At 50.5% G+C, this 15,782-nt stretch overlaps 1 protein-coding gene and 1 pseudogene across 1 annotated transcript in view; one reads left to right on the top strand and one right to left on the bottom strand.

Annotated features, from left to right (window-relative positions):
* Positions 1–15,782, top strand: part of TMEM184B (transmembrane protein 184B) — a 48,348-nt gene that overhangs the window by 9,570 nt on the left and 22,996 nt on the right. The window lies entirely within an intron of this gene.
* On the bottom strand, positions 9,035–10,585 carry LOC132226973 (histone H3.3A-like; annotated as a pseudogene).

The raw sequence follows: 15,782 nt of genomic DNA on the forward strand, positions 1-15,782 counted from the left end.
GAAGGGACTGGGTGTGAGCGTTTGCACGTTTCTTGGTTGATACAACACCAGTCCCAGCCCTGGAAATGAAGCCACACCCGTCTGGCCCCTTCGAAACACTGCTGTTGGCAGGCTTGTCATTTTATTTTACTTGTTTTTTATTCCTCCTCTGAGGATATATTTTCATCGATGGGTTGACTTCCATCTGCACCCCGACCAAAGATGGAGCCTGCAACCTTTTGGTGTACAGGACGACGCTCCAACCAACTGAGCCACACCCTCCAGGGCAGCTGGCCTGTCATTTTAAAGCTCTGAAACCTCCCACTGATTGCAGAACCCAGGCCCTCTTGAGCCACACGCTCCTGGTCACCCTTTCCTCCAGGTACCTCGACTTCCCATCCCTATGCCTTTGCTCAAATCCTATCTTGCCTTTCAAGGCCCAGCTCAGTTTCCACCTCCGCATGGCCCTCTGACCTCCCCCGCCTCTTTATCTGTTCCTCTCCGCTGACACTTAAGCTGTTTTACATTGTGTCCTGGTGTCTGATTCTTCACGGGGCTGCGGGCTCCTCTAGGGCCAAGGCCAGGTCAGGCTCACAGCCCCTGATTGGTTAGATGTTTGCCTAGCTGCCCTCTTCCTGGTGGGATTGGAAGCTGTGGGGGCCGGGCCTCTTCCATACCCATGAACCCCACTGGTGCCTGGCACAGGCGGGCCCAGCCTCACAGCAGGAATAACAGCCTCGCGGCCCAGCGCCCAGTGTGCATTCTTTCCTCGCGTTCTCATGGGGACCCGTGAGGTGCAGCTGCTGTGACCCCTCTTGTGGATGGAGAAGCAGGGCAAACATCTTGTCAGGTCACACAGTGAGAAGTAGGATCTGGACAGAGGTCTGGCTGCCTCCAAAACGATGTTTCATCCGTTTACCACCTTCCCCAAATCACGAGTAACACCGATACCCTTGGCCCATTCTCATTGCCTGTCCCACCGGCCAAGGGACCCTTGTATTGTTACTCCAGTGTATTTCCCCCGCACCCCGCACCCCCCCCCCCCCCCCGACTGAAAGCCCTTAAAAGGTTAGTCATGTCTGAGATACCCTTTGGACTTAGCACAGAGAAGTTGCTTAAAGGTATGTGTTTATACTTTTTTAAAAATTGATTTTAGAGGAAGGGAGAGAGATATCAGTGTAAGAGAACATTGATCAGTTGCTTCCCACATGCACCCCAACTGGGGACCGAACCTACAACCTGGGCATGTGCCCTGACCGGGAATCAAACCCGCCACCTTTTGGTGCACGGGATGATGCTCCAACCAACCGAGCCACACTGGCCAAGGCTGTATTTATATTTTTAAGCTTTTCAAGGTTTGGCCTCGGCTGGTGTGACTCGGTTGGTTGGGCATCGGTCGTGCACCGAAGGGTTGCCGGTTAAATTCCTGGTCAGGGCGCATGCCCCGGTTTCATTGAGGTCTGGCTCTCTATCCATGTTTCTCTCACCCTCGCCCTCGCCCTCTCCCTAAAAATCAATAAAAAATCTAAAGAGAACCCCCAACTTTTCAAGGTGTGACTTACTATGGTCTGTGGTAAAGCAGGCTAATCTTAGATGTACAGTGCGGTGGCTTTCTATGTCTGTGAATGCCTGTGCAAGCCACTGTCCAGATCCAGCTGCAGAACACTGGCAGCACCCGGAAGGCTCCCTGGGCCGCCTCCTGGTCACCCACCCTCCCGAGGTAACACTACTCACACCTCCTCACTGTCGGCCGGTTTGACCTTCCCGTAAATGGAATCCTAGAGAAACATTCTGGTGAGGTTCATCCGGGTGGTGGGTAGCAGTTCTTGTTCCTTTTCATGCCTGCGTAGGAGTCCACTGTTCAGTCCACTTTCCTGTGGATGGGTATTTGGGTTGTGCCCAGCCTTTTGCTGTTATAAACGGGGCTGCTATGGGATTTCTTGTTCTTGTCTGTGGGGCACATGTGGACTCAGTGGGTATACATACGCTCAGGGTGGAAGGCTGGCTCCCCACTCAGTACCTACTGTGCGAGTGAAAGTCAGGCTGGCATTCCTCACTGCGGTGCCCTGGGCAGCAGCCAGGCTTCTTGCTGACAGGGTCCCAGGGGTCGGGCAGGTTCAGGGGACTTGGCTTAGATGACTTGCTCCCACGGGGCAATGCGACTCTTTAGGTCTAGGGTTCGCCACCTGAAGGGCACCCATTTTGCTCAGTGCAGGATGGGTTTAGCTGGTTGGAAAGGTGGTCACACTTACAGGGGTGCAAAACCCAGCTAAAGAGGCTTGAGCATTGGCCCATCTCCTCCCCGTCTGGGAGAAAAGTGGGGTGACCACAGTTTGGCCCGGTATATATTTTTTAAAAAGACTTAATTACAAGGCTGAATGAAGTGAGCCCTCGCGGAAGTGTGCCCCAGTTGAAGGTTTTTGGATTACTTCGTTGTTCACTTTATTCCTGTCCCCCCCCCCCCTTCCCCCAAAGAGTGAAGGATTAGATGATTTTTCATTTCTGGTTGACAGATTCATGGGAACTCGGAACAGGAGAATGGGAGAGACATGGAGTCCCAGAGTGGCTTCTGCTTGTCTGTTGATGGAAGGGGAGTGGGACTGAGAGATGGGACCCTCCCCCTCCTGAGGGCATGTGGTTCTTTCTCCAAAGGCTTACCAGGCCGAACTGGGTGTTGTTGACCTGCTCTAATGTGGATCAGCCTTCCCCCAAAGGCAGCCACACAGAAGTTCCCAGAGGCACGCAGTCCTGGAGGCAGGAGGCGCAGGGGGCGGCTGAGGGGGCAGCAGCGTGCCGGCTCAGACTCACAGTGCCCAAGCCCCGCTCCACCGCTGAGCTCTGCTAAGATGGACGCGTCTCCGTATCTGTTAGTTACAAGAACACTAATCCCTCTCAGGCTGTGTTAATATTCTGGAGACGTGTGTGCAAGTGTGCTGCCAGCGGAGCTCGGCCAGTGCGTGTGTGGCAATGCCCGAGCGAGCACTTCATGGCTGGAGCCCAAAAGGGTTTGGATCTGAAGCTGATGAATGAAAATATGACCTCAGAAGGTTTAAAAAAAGAGCAGACGGCCCGACAGGGCTGGCCTGGGTCTCAGACTGTTGGGAGTGTGTGCTCTCGGCCTGACAGGGATGCAGTGACTGAGACAGGAGCGTGGTCCTCCGAGGGGACGGTGTGCCCCGCCCTGCTCTCAGTGCTCTCCCCCGTTCACTGTTCACTCCTTACCGCTCTCGGAGGCAGTGTGGCTGCAACCCCATTTCACAGCTGAGGAAGCTGAAGCGAGAGGGTTACATAACTTGCCCAAGGACACAAAGCAGCTAAGCCGCGGAGCTGGAAGTCAAGTCTAGGTGGTGTGGCCCTGAGCCCACGGCTGTCTGACAACCCTTGGGAGTCTGTGGATTTGGCGTACAGCAAGGGCAGAGTGACAGACCCCACTTAGCAGGGGCCTGTGGGCAAAGGACTTCCGCCCTCCAAGCCTGTTTCCTCATCTGTAAGTCAGTGTATTAATTCGCTCCCGCTGCTGTAACAAAGTGCAGAAACTCAGTGCTCAGTGACATAAAATGCAAATTTATCATCTTCCCGTTTTGAGCTCAGAAGTCAAAATGTATTTCACTGAAGTCCAGGTGTCGGCAGGCAGGCTGTGCGCCCTGGGGGCTCCGGGGGAATCTGTCTCCTGCCTTGTCCAGCTCCAAGAGGCCCCTGGTATTCTCCGGCTTGTGGCCCTCTCCTCCTACTTCAGGGCAAACAGCGTAGCCTCTTCCAGTCTCTCCTCCTGCTTCCATTGTCACACCGTCTTCTCTACACTTCACCCTCCTACCTCCTCCTTTAAAAAAAGTAATTAATGTATTGGTTTTAGAGCGAGAGATTTGTTGTTTCACTTATTTGTGCATTCATTGGTTGATTCTTGTATGTGACCTGACTGGGGACTGAACCCATAACCTTGGCTTTAATCAACTGAGCTACCCGGCCAGAGCCTGCCTCCTCCTTATAAGGACACCAGTGATTCTATTTGCCTCCCCAGATAATCCGAGATCATCTTTCTTGTAATCGCATCTGCAAAGTCCCTTTTGTCATGTAAAGTAAAACCCTCCCAGGTTGGGAGTGAGCATGTGTGGAGGCCATTATTCCGACTTCCCTACCGGAAACGGGAGGGGGTGGGGGGATAGGGGCGACAGCCAGGTGTCCCTGCAACTCAACTCGAAGTGAAGATGACTCAGAATACAGTACAGGTGAGATGGTGAGATGCTCCCTGACATACCTAAGTCCCAGGCAGGTGGCCTAGTTCAGTGAGTACTACCCGTAGCTTCGTAGCTTTTCTGGAAAAGGTAGGAATCTCAGAAGGGGATTCCTCCCAAAGGCGTCTTTCCTGGAGGAGGATGGGGCAGGGCCTGTGTAGGGGAGCTGTTTCTGCCTCTCAGTTGTTCTCTAGGTGTCCTGGCTCATCAGGCCTTGCCAGGGCCTGGTTGAATTTTGCTCAAGGCCCCTCACTTCCCTGTCCTCCATTCTGTGCTCTCCGGTGCGCCTCTGGTGACTGGTTCAGCTCCCTGACCACCGATAGAGGACATTCATGAACAGGCACGCCTTCTTTTCTTGTGAGCTGGCTTTGCCCAACCCTGATCCCCTGACCCCTGACCCCTGACCCCTGAAGCCTGGCTTTCTGGACCTGAGATGAGCTCCGTCCAGCCTGTGGCTGGTGGCCTTGCAGGGCCCTGTGTCCTGCGTTCCCGTGGCTTCCAGACCCACATGACTCGGCCATCAGGAGGGCTCCGTCACTCAGGCCGCACTGCACTCCGTGGGGCTGGCTAACAGCACCTGGCATGCCCTGTTCGAGTGTCCGTTGACGTGTTGTCTCGTGCCTCTGTCCATGCTGTTTCCTCTGTCCCCAAACTGATCACGCAGCACATACCTTACAGCAGGGCACCCGGTCCCGGCCCTCGTGGAGCCTGACTCACAGAGTGTTAATGGGCTAAGTCTGCTCACAGCTGTGGTCAGTGCTACGTAAGACGGGGAGACGTGCCGCGTACAAACTGTAATAGATCACAGCAGGTGATAACTGTCCAGGCAGATGCGGATACAAATGGGGGCGGTGAGGAGAGAACGTTCCATTCCCCGAGGTTGACACGGAGGTGGTGGAGGTTCATCACAGGTTTAGAGTGAAAAATGGAAGGAACTGCAAAGGGCGAATGTTTCCTTTTCCAGTCAAAGCATATTGAGTGCTAACTCTGTCCCGGCTCTGAGCTAGGCTCTGGCCAGAGGTGCACACGAGACATGACCCCTGACCTCCGGAAGGCCGCAGGCTAGTTGGGGAGAAGACAGGTGAGAGTAAACTGCCTGCAGAGGCTCCTCCATCAGTGTTTCTGCCCTGGGGGCTTCTTGTCCTCTTTGACTGGAAGCTTCCTTATTTTAGAAACAACCAGAAAATTGCTAGACCCTTGTTAAAAGCATCTCTAGCCCTGGCTGGCTTGGCTCTGTGGATAGAGCGACGGCCTGTGGACCGAAGAGTCCCGGGTTCGATTCCGGTCAAGGGCATGTACCTCGGTTGCAGGGTCCTCCCCGGCCCAGGCCCTGGTCAGGGCACATTCAGGAGGCAACCAGTGATGTGTTTCTTTCACATCAATGTTTCTCTCTGTCTTTCCCTCTCTCTTCCACTCTCTCTAAAAATCAATGAAAAGTACCCTCAGGTGAGGATTAACCAACCAACCAAACAAACAAACAGAAAACAACCAAAACACCCATGTCTGTCTCCTTCCTGTTGCTCCCATCAGATGGACCAGGTGTGTCCTGATGGAACACGTAGAACAAGTCCCTTTGCCCTCCTGGCGTGGCCTCCACGTTGGAAGGTGTGTGTGAGATGGTGTGACTCAGCCTCCATCCTCTGCCCTCACTCAGCCCAGCCCTCCCTCCAGCCCACTGTCCACATTCTTCAGCCGAGCTCTGGAAGTGTCGGTGGGAGGGGCCGAGTGACGGAAGCCTGTGTGTGCAGCAGGTGGCTCCCCGGCAGGCATTCGGTCGCTCACTGGTGGACTGATTCTTCTCTTCTGAACCCCCGCTGTGTGCCTGGCACCACCCTGGCCCTAGAGATGGAAAACTCGGGCGTGGGGAGGCAGGAACCCTGTCAGAACTGACCTGTTAGTCCCAGGAGCGAGCACAGTCCGCTGGGCGGGCGTGGGCCGGCCCTGGGGTGGGGCGGTGATGTTACGGTGACTCGGGAGTGAAGCGTTGGCGCTCTCCACGGGGACGGGGCAGGGGGGAGGGCACGTTGGTGCCGCGTGGGGGCTATGTGCGCAGGGACCCGTGTTGCTGTCTCAGGGAAAAGGCAGGAGGTGGGACCGAACTGCCAGGGCCCTGGGCTCTGCAGCGGGGTCTGGCCTGCAGCCCCGTCAGGTCCTCATGTTCTCAGAGGCTCTCAGGGCAGGGGAGGGGCATGGTCACTTTTGAAAACAAGTGAAAAAACAAACCATGCTGATCCCTGCGTGCTTGAGCAGCAGCCTCCCTGCGGCCCCGAGGATGGCCCGGCCCACGTCCCTGCACCTTCCCCTTCCCCTTCCCCTTCCCCTTCACCTTCACCTTCACCCGCACCTCTCTGGAATCCAGGACACTTGAAATCCCAGCGCTTCTTCCTAAGTCTGCAGCAGACTAATTTTGTGGCAAAAATGTGACCTGAATTGATGTGAGACTAATTATGGTCTTTAAAAATATCTCACCTTTCTCTGTGGAAATACGATGTGTTTGATTTTGGGATGCTGCCCAGAACCCTGTGAGGGTGTCACCGTATACACACCCTACACAGCACCACGCAGTCCTTTCTAAAATCTGAAAAACTGAATTCCTAAACTCACTTGGCCCAAGGGCCCTGGCGACAGCCCGGTGCACCCAAGAAACACATTCAGAGACAGCCGGGTACCTGCCCGGGCCCAGCCGGGTGGCAGTGCCGATTGCGGCCCCGTGTCCCTGACTCAGCATGGGACAGAGTACAGACTGTGGCCTGGCCTCCTCACAGCCGTCGGGGTGGTGTGCACATAAGGACAAGGGTGTGGAGCGACCTGGCTGGCAGATGGGCCTCCAGGGAGAGGCCCTGACCGTGCTGCCTGCCTGCCCCGCAGACTGGGACAGAGGCAGACGTGTCACGGAGCAGAGGGGAGCGTGCCAGCCGCCAGCTTTTCCCATGGCTGACAGCCCTGCTCTCCAAACTTGGCTCACACAGCCCTACCAGTGAACAAACTTATACTGAGGTGCCTGTAACTGTCTGCACGTATTACGTTACTGTTACATTGTGTGCGTAATAAAACCTATCCCAAAAATAGAAACCGAAGGATGAGCTGAAGATGAAATCATTAAAAACATTTTAAGTGATTTTGTTGGTGGTACAAAAAGCCTTCTGTCTTCATGTGCTTGATTATTTTTGGAAATTGTGCTTTCATGCTCTGCGAGCGCAGTTGGCAGGTCTGGCTCTTACGTTCATTTGGGTTAGAGACTTGGTTTTAATGGCTGCCCACCCTGGGAAAGATCCCTGCCCGGGACACACAGCCGCACACAGGAAATGCATCACTGGCTTTCTTTCTAAATCGGGTTACTCATTTTTCCATCCTGTCCACCGCGCGTGCAGAGGATTTGTTGAAATTTGGCTGGTACATTTCCATCCTCCCTGATGCCAGATGTCTTTGTAAACTAAATGGAAGGTATTTTATTTTTATTGTAAAGTTCTTAACAGAGGAGTGAGTCCCAAACCCACTCAAATGCTTTGGAAAGTTTTAAGCAGATTAGAAAATTGTGTTAGGTAGGTTTATAGGACTTCAGATAGGAGAGTTTTTGTAGTACTGTTTTTGGTAACAAAATCCCGCTACAGTAGAAACATTCCTGAATAACACTAGCCTAGGTTTCTTTCAAAGAGCAGTGCCTTTCTCATTCATTGTGGTAAATTGTGATAACATATTAAACATGCTTAAAAATATTTTGAAAACATCACTGAGAAGCACATCTCTGACAATCAGTGGTTGTAGAAAGAAAAGGCAAATTTGGAGCAGTTTTTTTTGTAGAAGAAAGCTGTGTTAAACTCATTTATTAGGTTTGACAAGTGTTTTTTTCATTGTTTTTCTAGTAAGATAACCAGTCAGTCTCCGATACAGATGATTTCCTGAGTTACTGCCCATCCCGTCACAAGTTCTGTGGAAAGCTCTGCTGTTCTACTGTCTACAGTTTTTATTGTGGACATTTTCAAATGCACAAAAGTAGAGCAAATACTGTAATGAATTTCTGTCAGTCACTTCATTCAAAGTTAGCAACATTTGCAATCTTTTTTAAAAAAATATTTTTATTGACTTCAGAGAAGAAGGGGGGGGAGAGAGAGAGAGAGAGAGGGGGTGGGGGAGAGAGAGAAAGAAACATCAATGATGAGAGATAATCATTGATTGGCTGCCTCCTGCACATCCCACACTGGGGATCAAGCCCGCAACCAGGGCATGTGCCCTGCATCTATCTTTCCCCTTTTATCTATTTATTTTTATTTATTTGTTTTAATCTCTCCCCTTTTAAAGAGTAAATCCCAGACTTCGTGTTATTTTTCACCCTTAAATAGTTCAATATACATTTCTACTTTTAAAAACTTTATACATATGTGTGTGTCTCTGAGTGTGTGTATATAAAATATATATATATATATATATATATATATATATATATATATATATATATATATATATTGATTTTAGAGATGAAGGAAGAGGGAGAGAGAGATAGAAACATCCATGACGAGAGAGAACCATTGATCCTTCCTGCCCCACACTGGGGATGGAGCACAACCCAGGCATGTGCTCTGACCAGGAATTGAACTGTGACCTCCTTCTTCATAGGTTGACACTCAACCACTGAGTCACGCCGGCTGGGCAAAACTTTTTTTTAATAGTTTAATATATTTTAATAGCAAACTTACAGGAACAGCGCAGAAGACAGACAACATTAAAAACATGTACTTGCATGTAGGACAACTCAGAAAAGTATAGTGAATGGATGGTATCTACTACTGTATGATAAAAATGCTACAAACACCATTTAGTTGCCATCAATAAGAAATTTATTTGTTTTTAAAAAATCCAAATGCTGGCATTGTCCAGAAAAAATTTAATAGTTTTATTTTATATTGTTATGAAGTTCAACTGCTGAAACTTGTTCACTGAAACATTTGACTTGCATTTATATTTAAAAAATTCACACCCAAATGAAAATGGCAAAACTGCCAATACCTGATTTCTGTCCCCTATTTTCAACTTGCAATCATATCCTTAGGTACTTTTTGACCCCACGGGGGAAAAATACTTAACATTCAGAACTACCAAGAACAGGAAGAAGAGAAATTTTATTTTAAAAGAATGAAATGTTTCCATCATAGTGGATCTTAAGCACGTTCTCCACGTATGCGGCGTGCTGCCCGGATGTCTTGGCATCGTTGTTACACGTTTGGCATGGATAGCACACAGGTTGGTGTCTTCAGAAAAGGCCAACCAGACAGGCCCCTGCCCCCTGCAAAGCGCCATAGGCTGCTCCCTGGAAGCCCTGTTCTGGTTTGAAGTCCTGAGCAATTTCTCGCACCAGACGCTGGGAGGGAAGTTTGCGAATCAGAAGCTCAGTGGACTGATAACCTCTAATTTCACAAAGTGCCACGGTGCCAGGCCTGTAACCATGAGGTTTCCTCACCCCTCCAGCAGAGGGCGCACTATCGTGAGTGGCTTCGGTAGCCAGTTGCCTCCTTGGTGCTTTACCACGGGTCCATTTGCGGGCAGTCTGCTCTGTACGAGCCATGGTATAGAGACCTCTTTACCTTCCCCTTCTTCGCTGGCGCTTGGCGAGCCGGGTGGCACAGGCATTAGAGAGTGATGGTGGCTGCCAACACAATTCGGGCAAAACTTGTTTATTTTGAAATAGTAACTGTAGGCTCACACGAAGTTGCCAAAATAGTACGTAGAGTCCCACAAAAACCCTTCTTCCCCCACACGGTGACATAATTGCTGTAGGACAGTGTCAAAACCAGGAAGTGGACATTAAGACAATACTAGTAACTAGTACTCCGTCGTCACTGTTTTTGCATGTGTGTGGTTCTGTCTGATTCTGTCACCTGTGCCGAGCCACCACCGCCGTCAGGTACAGAGACCCACCACCTGGAGCGAGCGCCTGTGTTCCCTCTTCATATCTGTGCGCCCCTTTGCTGTTCTCTGTCAGTTAGTCATCTGTTCTCCGTCTTTATAGGTTTGTCATTTTGGAGATGTTGCATAATGGGAACCAGGCAGCAGTGACCTTTGGGATGGGCTGTTTTCAGTAAACACCATGTCCCGAGCTCCGTCTGGATGGCTGCCTGTGTCAATAGGAGTTCCTCTTTGTTGCTGAGGGTACGCCATAGTCAGGACGCACCAGTGTCCAGCCTTTCACCTGTCCAAGGACATTTGGGTTGCTTTTAGGTCTTGGCGATTGCAAGTGTAGCTGCTGTGAACATTTGTGTACAGGTTTTTGTGTGAATCTAACTTTTCCTTTCCCGAGGATAAGTGCATGTTAGTTTTATAAGAAACTGATTTTCATCAGAAACTGTTTCCCAGTATTCCCACCAGCAATGGGTATGAGCTCGTTTCTCTACATCTGTGCCAGCATTTGGTGTTGTCATTGCTTTTTATTTACAAGGTGTAATGATCACTCATTGTGGTTTTAGTTTGCATTTCCCTAATGGCTAGGGATGTGAAAAGCTATTTATGTATTTACTAGAGGCCTGGTGCACGAAATTCGTGCATGTGGGAGGCGGTGGGGGCGGGGGGTGGTCCCTCAGCCCGGCCTGCGCCCTCTCGCAGTCTGGGAGCCCTCAGGGGGGATGTCCTTCAGTTGGACATCCTTAGCGCTGCTGTGGAGGCAGGAGAGGCTCCCGCCACCACCACTGTGCTGGCCAGCCATGATCCTGGCTTCTGGCTGAGAGGTGCTCCGCTCCCCCTGTGGGAGCGCACTGACCACCAGGGGGCAGCTCCTGTATTGAGCGTCTGTCCCCTGGGGTCAGTGCATATCATAGTGATTGGTCGGCGTTTGGTTGATTTGCATATTACCCTTTTATTATATAGGAGAATTGGCCATGTATCCTTTTTTTTTAAAGATATTTTTTATTGATTTCAGAGAGGAAGGAAGAGGGAGAGAGACAGAAACATCAATGATGAGAGAGAATCATTGATTGGCTGCCTCCTGCACTCCCCCCACTGGGGATCAAGTCTGCAACCTGGGCATGTGCCCTTGACTGGAATCAAATCTGGGACCCTTCAGTCTGCAGGCCAACGCTCTATCCACCGAGCCAAACTGGCTAGGGCGGCCATGTATCCTTCTTAAGTGAAATGTCTATTCCTGTCTTTTGCCCATCTTCTAATTTGATTGATGCTTTTTTTGTTGTTGAGCTTTGACGATTCTTGCTATATGCCAGATGCTAATCATTTGTCAGATATGTGACTTGCAAATGTTTTCTTTCACTATGCTGCTTGTCTTTTCAATCTCTTACCTGAGTCACAGTGTAAGTTTTCACTTTTTGTGAAGTTCAGTTTTTCCATTTTTATGGGTCATGCTTTGGTGTCAAGTCTAGGAACACTTTGCCTGGCCCTAGTTTCAAAGATTTTTCTCCTATGTCTTCTACAAGTTTTATAGTCTTACATTGTACATTTAAGTTCGTGGTCCATTGTGAATTAATTTTTATATATGAGGTAAAGGTTTAGGTTAAGGTTAATTTTTTTTTTTGTCTCTCATGTCCAATTCTGCCAGTATTATTTGTTGAAAAAATTATTCTTCTTCCATTGTAAGGACTTATTTTTACACACCCACCCTGTCATTATCACACCTGAGCAAACTGACAGGAGTCCTGTATGTTGACTGTTTTGGGTCCTGTCTAAGCATCAGGACCCAGTAGGTCGATACATTGCATTTGGTTGTAATGTCTCTAGAGTCTCTTTTTCTGTAACAATCCCTCAACCACCTTTGTTGGTAAGACATTAACTTGTTGGAGAAACCAGGACATTTATCCTGCCAGCGGTTCTCAACCTGTGGGTCGCGAACAATGAAAATACATCCTGCATATCAGATATTTACATTACGATTCATAACAGTAGCAAAATTACAGTTATGAAGTAGCAACGAAAATAATTTTATGGTTGGGGTTCACCACGACATGAGAACTGTATTAAAGGGTCGCGGCATTAGGAAGGTTGAGAACCACTGCCAGTGAGTGTAGACTGTACGATGGTCTAGATTTGGCTGATGCTTGCTCATGGAATCATTTAAAAAATATAGTTTTATTGATTTCAGAGAGGAAGGGAGAGGGAGAGAGAGAGAGAAACATCAATGATGAGAGAGAATCATTGATTGGCTGCCTCCCGCACACCTCCTACTGGGGATGGAGCCCACAACCGGGAATTGAACTTGGGATCCTTCAGTCCGCAGGCCAATGCTCTAGCCACTGAGCCAAACGGGCTAGGGCAGTGGTTCTCAACCTTCTGGCCCTTTAAATACAGTTCCTCATGTTGTGACCCCACCAAATTATTTTCGTTGCTACTTCATAACTGTAATGTTGCTACTGTTATGAATCGTCATGTAAATATCTGATACGCAGGATGGTCTTAGGCGACCCCTGTGAAAGGGTCGTTCAACCTCCAAAGGGGTCGCGACCCACAGGTTGAGAACCGCTGGGCTAGGGCCTCATGGTATCATTTAATCTGATCCGCTTCCTTTGGTATCTCCTGGTACTGGTGATTAGTTCTAGAGGCTTGTTTCAATCCCCGTTCACTTTTTGGGCAAGGGTCCTTCTTGGGAGGTGCTGTGTGCTTCCTGTGCAGGCAGTTAGGAGGCTTAAAACTCCCAGTGCCCTGTTTTAGTGACACTGATCTTGACTGTGGGTTTGCCTCTGCGGCCCGATCCATCCCTTATCAAATTCCCCATCAGCCTTTCACTAGTGGTTTTATCATCCACTGATGACCCAGGTCTCCATCCATGATTTGTCCTAGGAATTGCAAAATGGTCATTTTTTATTTTATTATTCTGTGTCCTTTCATTAAGGGGACTTACGTAACCTAGAACAACTCCCTTGTCAATTACGTAGTTGCCCTGAAATGTTATAGATGAAGACACTGAGGCTCCAAGCTGGCCGGTGGTGGAGGGTGGCCAGAATCCTGCGTGGTGACTGCAAAGCGGAGGCAAGGTTGTGCCACGTACAGACTCTGCCCCAAAGCCCCACCACTTTGCAGCCTTCCCTGACCCTCGCCCAGCTGTGGCCAAGGCAGTGCCGCTGCCTGCAGCTCCCTTCCTGCCGGGCACTCCCTCTCCTGCCGGGCAGCGGGCCAGGCCTCCAGGTCGCCCCGTCGTGTAGAGCAAGTGAGTTCCTTGAGGCTGAGACTGGGTCTTCCAGTGCCCAGCACTGTGTCCAGCGGCCTCAGGACATGTGTATTGGAAAGATGATCCCAGCATCTCCCCTCAGGGCTCTCTGTCACGTCCCTGGCGAAAGTTTCATATTTGGTCCATTAAGAAAATAGGGGACCTGCCAGAGCATCTGGGGTTCCGAGCTCCATCCTGTGCTTCTTTCCCACATCAGGGTGCCGGGACTGCATTGGAAAAGGGGAGCCTTGGAGGCCCTTCTCTGAACCCCTTTTCCCAGGAGAGTGAAGGGGCTCCCTAGCCAACATCATCCGTGCCTTCCCCAGGCCTGGGGGCTGTGCCAGGCCAGTGTCCTGCTTCCTTGTGAGACCTGGGCAGGCAAGAGATCTTTCCCAGGTAGGTGCCTGTCCTGAGTGTGAAAGGCTGGGACCCCAGTGTCCATCCCCCCACCTCCCAACAGACGCACTCTGAACATCGGGTGAGATCTGGCATGGTGTCCATCCTGGGCCACCAAGCTGGGCCAGCTCGGAGACAGCCTCTGAGGAGCCACCATCGCCTGCCTCTCCTGGGGGCCAGGGGCCTGCGTCTGAGCCAGAATATGGCATCAGATGCCCAGCATGTGTGGCTCGGTGGGTTGAGTGTTGTCTTGTGCACCAAGAGGTCACTGATTCCATTCCCGGTCAAGACACAAGCCAGGGTTGTGGGCTCGATCCCCAGCAGGGGCGTGCAGGAGGCAGCCGATCAATGATTCTCTCTCATCCATGTTTCTATCTCTCCTTCTCTCTTCCTCTCTCTCAGAATCAATAAAAACATATTTAAAAAAAGAAACTTATAAAAAAAACCCAATATTGCATCAAGTACTTCGGAGGGGTATTATGAAAACGTTCAAATCATTTCGTGCTACCCCAGGAGACTGCAAAACCAAGTTCCACGTGATTTTTCTCATCTCTCAGTTGGAGAAAATGTTACTTACTTCAAAGTTGCTGCGAGAAAAAACTAGATACTATGTTTGGGGAAATGATTTGTAAGCCACAGGGCATGGCGCAACAACATGGCGGGCGTGGGTCCGGGCACAGAAGCCTCCCAGCGCCGTGGCCACCCTTCCCGGCGAGGCCCTCCCCTTCCTGTGAGGGCAGTGCCAGCTGCGGCAGGACAGGCGGGGCCCTGTCTGCAGGAGGCTCTGCCGTGGCGGGCAGCTCCTCCGGGCCTCCAGGCCGGTGGGAGACGGCGTGTCCATAGGACCTGCGTTGAGCCCTGGCTCTGATTTGGGGCGAGTCCCCCTGAGTGGGTTTCTTCTTGTGAAGCGGGCGACCTACAGGAGGGGTTAAGAGAGAGGCACTAGAGTGTGGGTGACAGCCCCAGGGAGCGGCTGGCTGGCGCCTGCTGGTGTGCCCTCCTGTGGGCAGGGGCAGAGCCCAGAGTTGGCCTGGCTGGGGAGACGACACAGGGGCCTCTCAGCACTGCCTTAGAGCAAGCAGAACAGCCTCCGACACACTCTTGCTCAGAAAGTGAGGATTTAGGAGTCTTTGTACCACCTCCTCCCATCCCCCTTCGATTCTTGTTTGTTCGTTTAATTTGGGATTATAGGCAAAGATGATGATTTACAACCCAAGTCTCCTCTTTTTTAAAAATTTTTTTTTAATACATTTTTATTGATTTCAGAGAGGAAGGGAGAGGGAGAGAGATAGAAGCATCAATGATGAGAGAAACTCATTGATTGGCTGCTTCCTGCACACCCCCTTTTGGGGATTGAGCAACCTGGACATGTGCCCTGACTGGGAATCAAACCACTGAGCAACACCAGCCAGGCCCAAGTCTCCTTTTTAAAGAAATATTTCTGGCACTGGTTTTCAATTTTGCAGTCATTCTTACAGGAACTATTCTTAGACTTGTCACTGTGTCTCTTTTTCAAAGATTGTCACCAATCTTTATATAGACAATTCCATTTTTGAGTTTCTTTATATAGATGTCTTCTCCATTTTTGGTTTCTAATCTAGATATATCTCCTGGTCGGTGTGTTAGAAGTCATTTATTTTTACAGGAAAATAGGAATGTAAAGGGCTCTCAGGGGGTGAAACTTACAGCTAAGAGCACACATGGTATAGATGGTGGCAGAGGATGCTGGCAGCATTGGAGAGAATGCGGGACAGAGCCGGGAAGCGTGGGGAGACATCAGCAGATCAGGTGATAGGCCCGGGTGCACCCAGGAAGGCCCAAGGAAAGCTCCCGTTAGGCTCAGCTCTGGCTGAGAATATCAGCTTATCCTTGGAAATTGTGAGAGGTCAGATGGGCTGCTCTCGGGGTTCAGGCTGAGATTGTTGTGGTTTTGGGGTTTGGCCATTTTCTGGGTCAGACAGCAGAGGCCGTCCGGGGCCAGTGAACCTGTGGGACACAGGGCTGGTCGGTGGGCATCTGGGCCTTGCGCTCCAGCT

The sequence above is a fragment of the Myotis daubentonii genome, chromosome 2 (assembly GCF_963259705.1).
Source record: "Myotis daubentonii chromosome 2, mMyoDau2.1, whole genome shotgun sequence".
NCBI classification, from domain to species: domain Eukaryota; kingdom Metazoa; phylum Chordata; class Mammalia; order Chiroptera; family Vespertilionidae; genus Myotis; species Myotis daubentonii.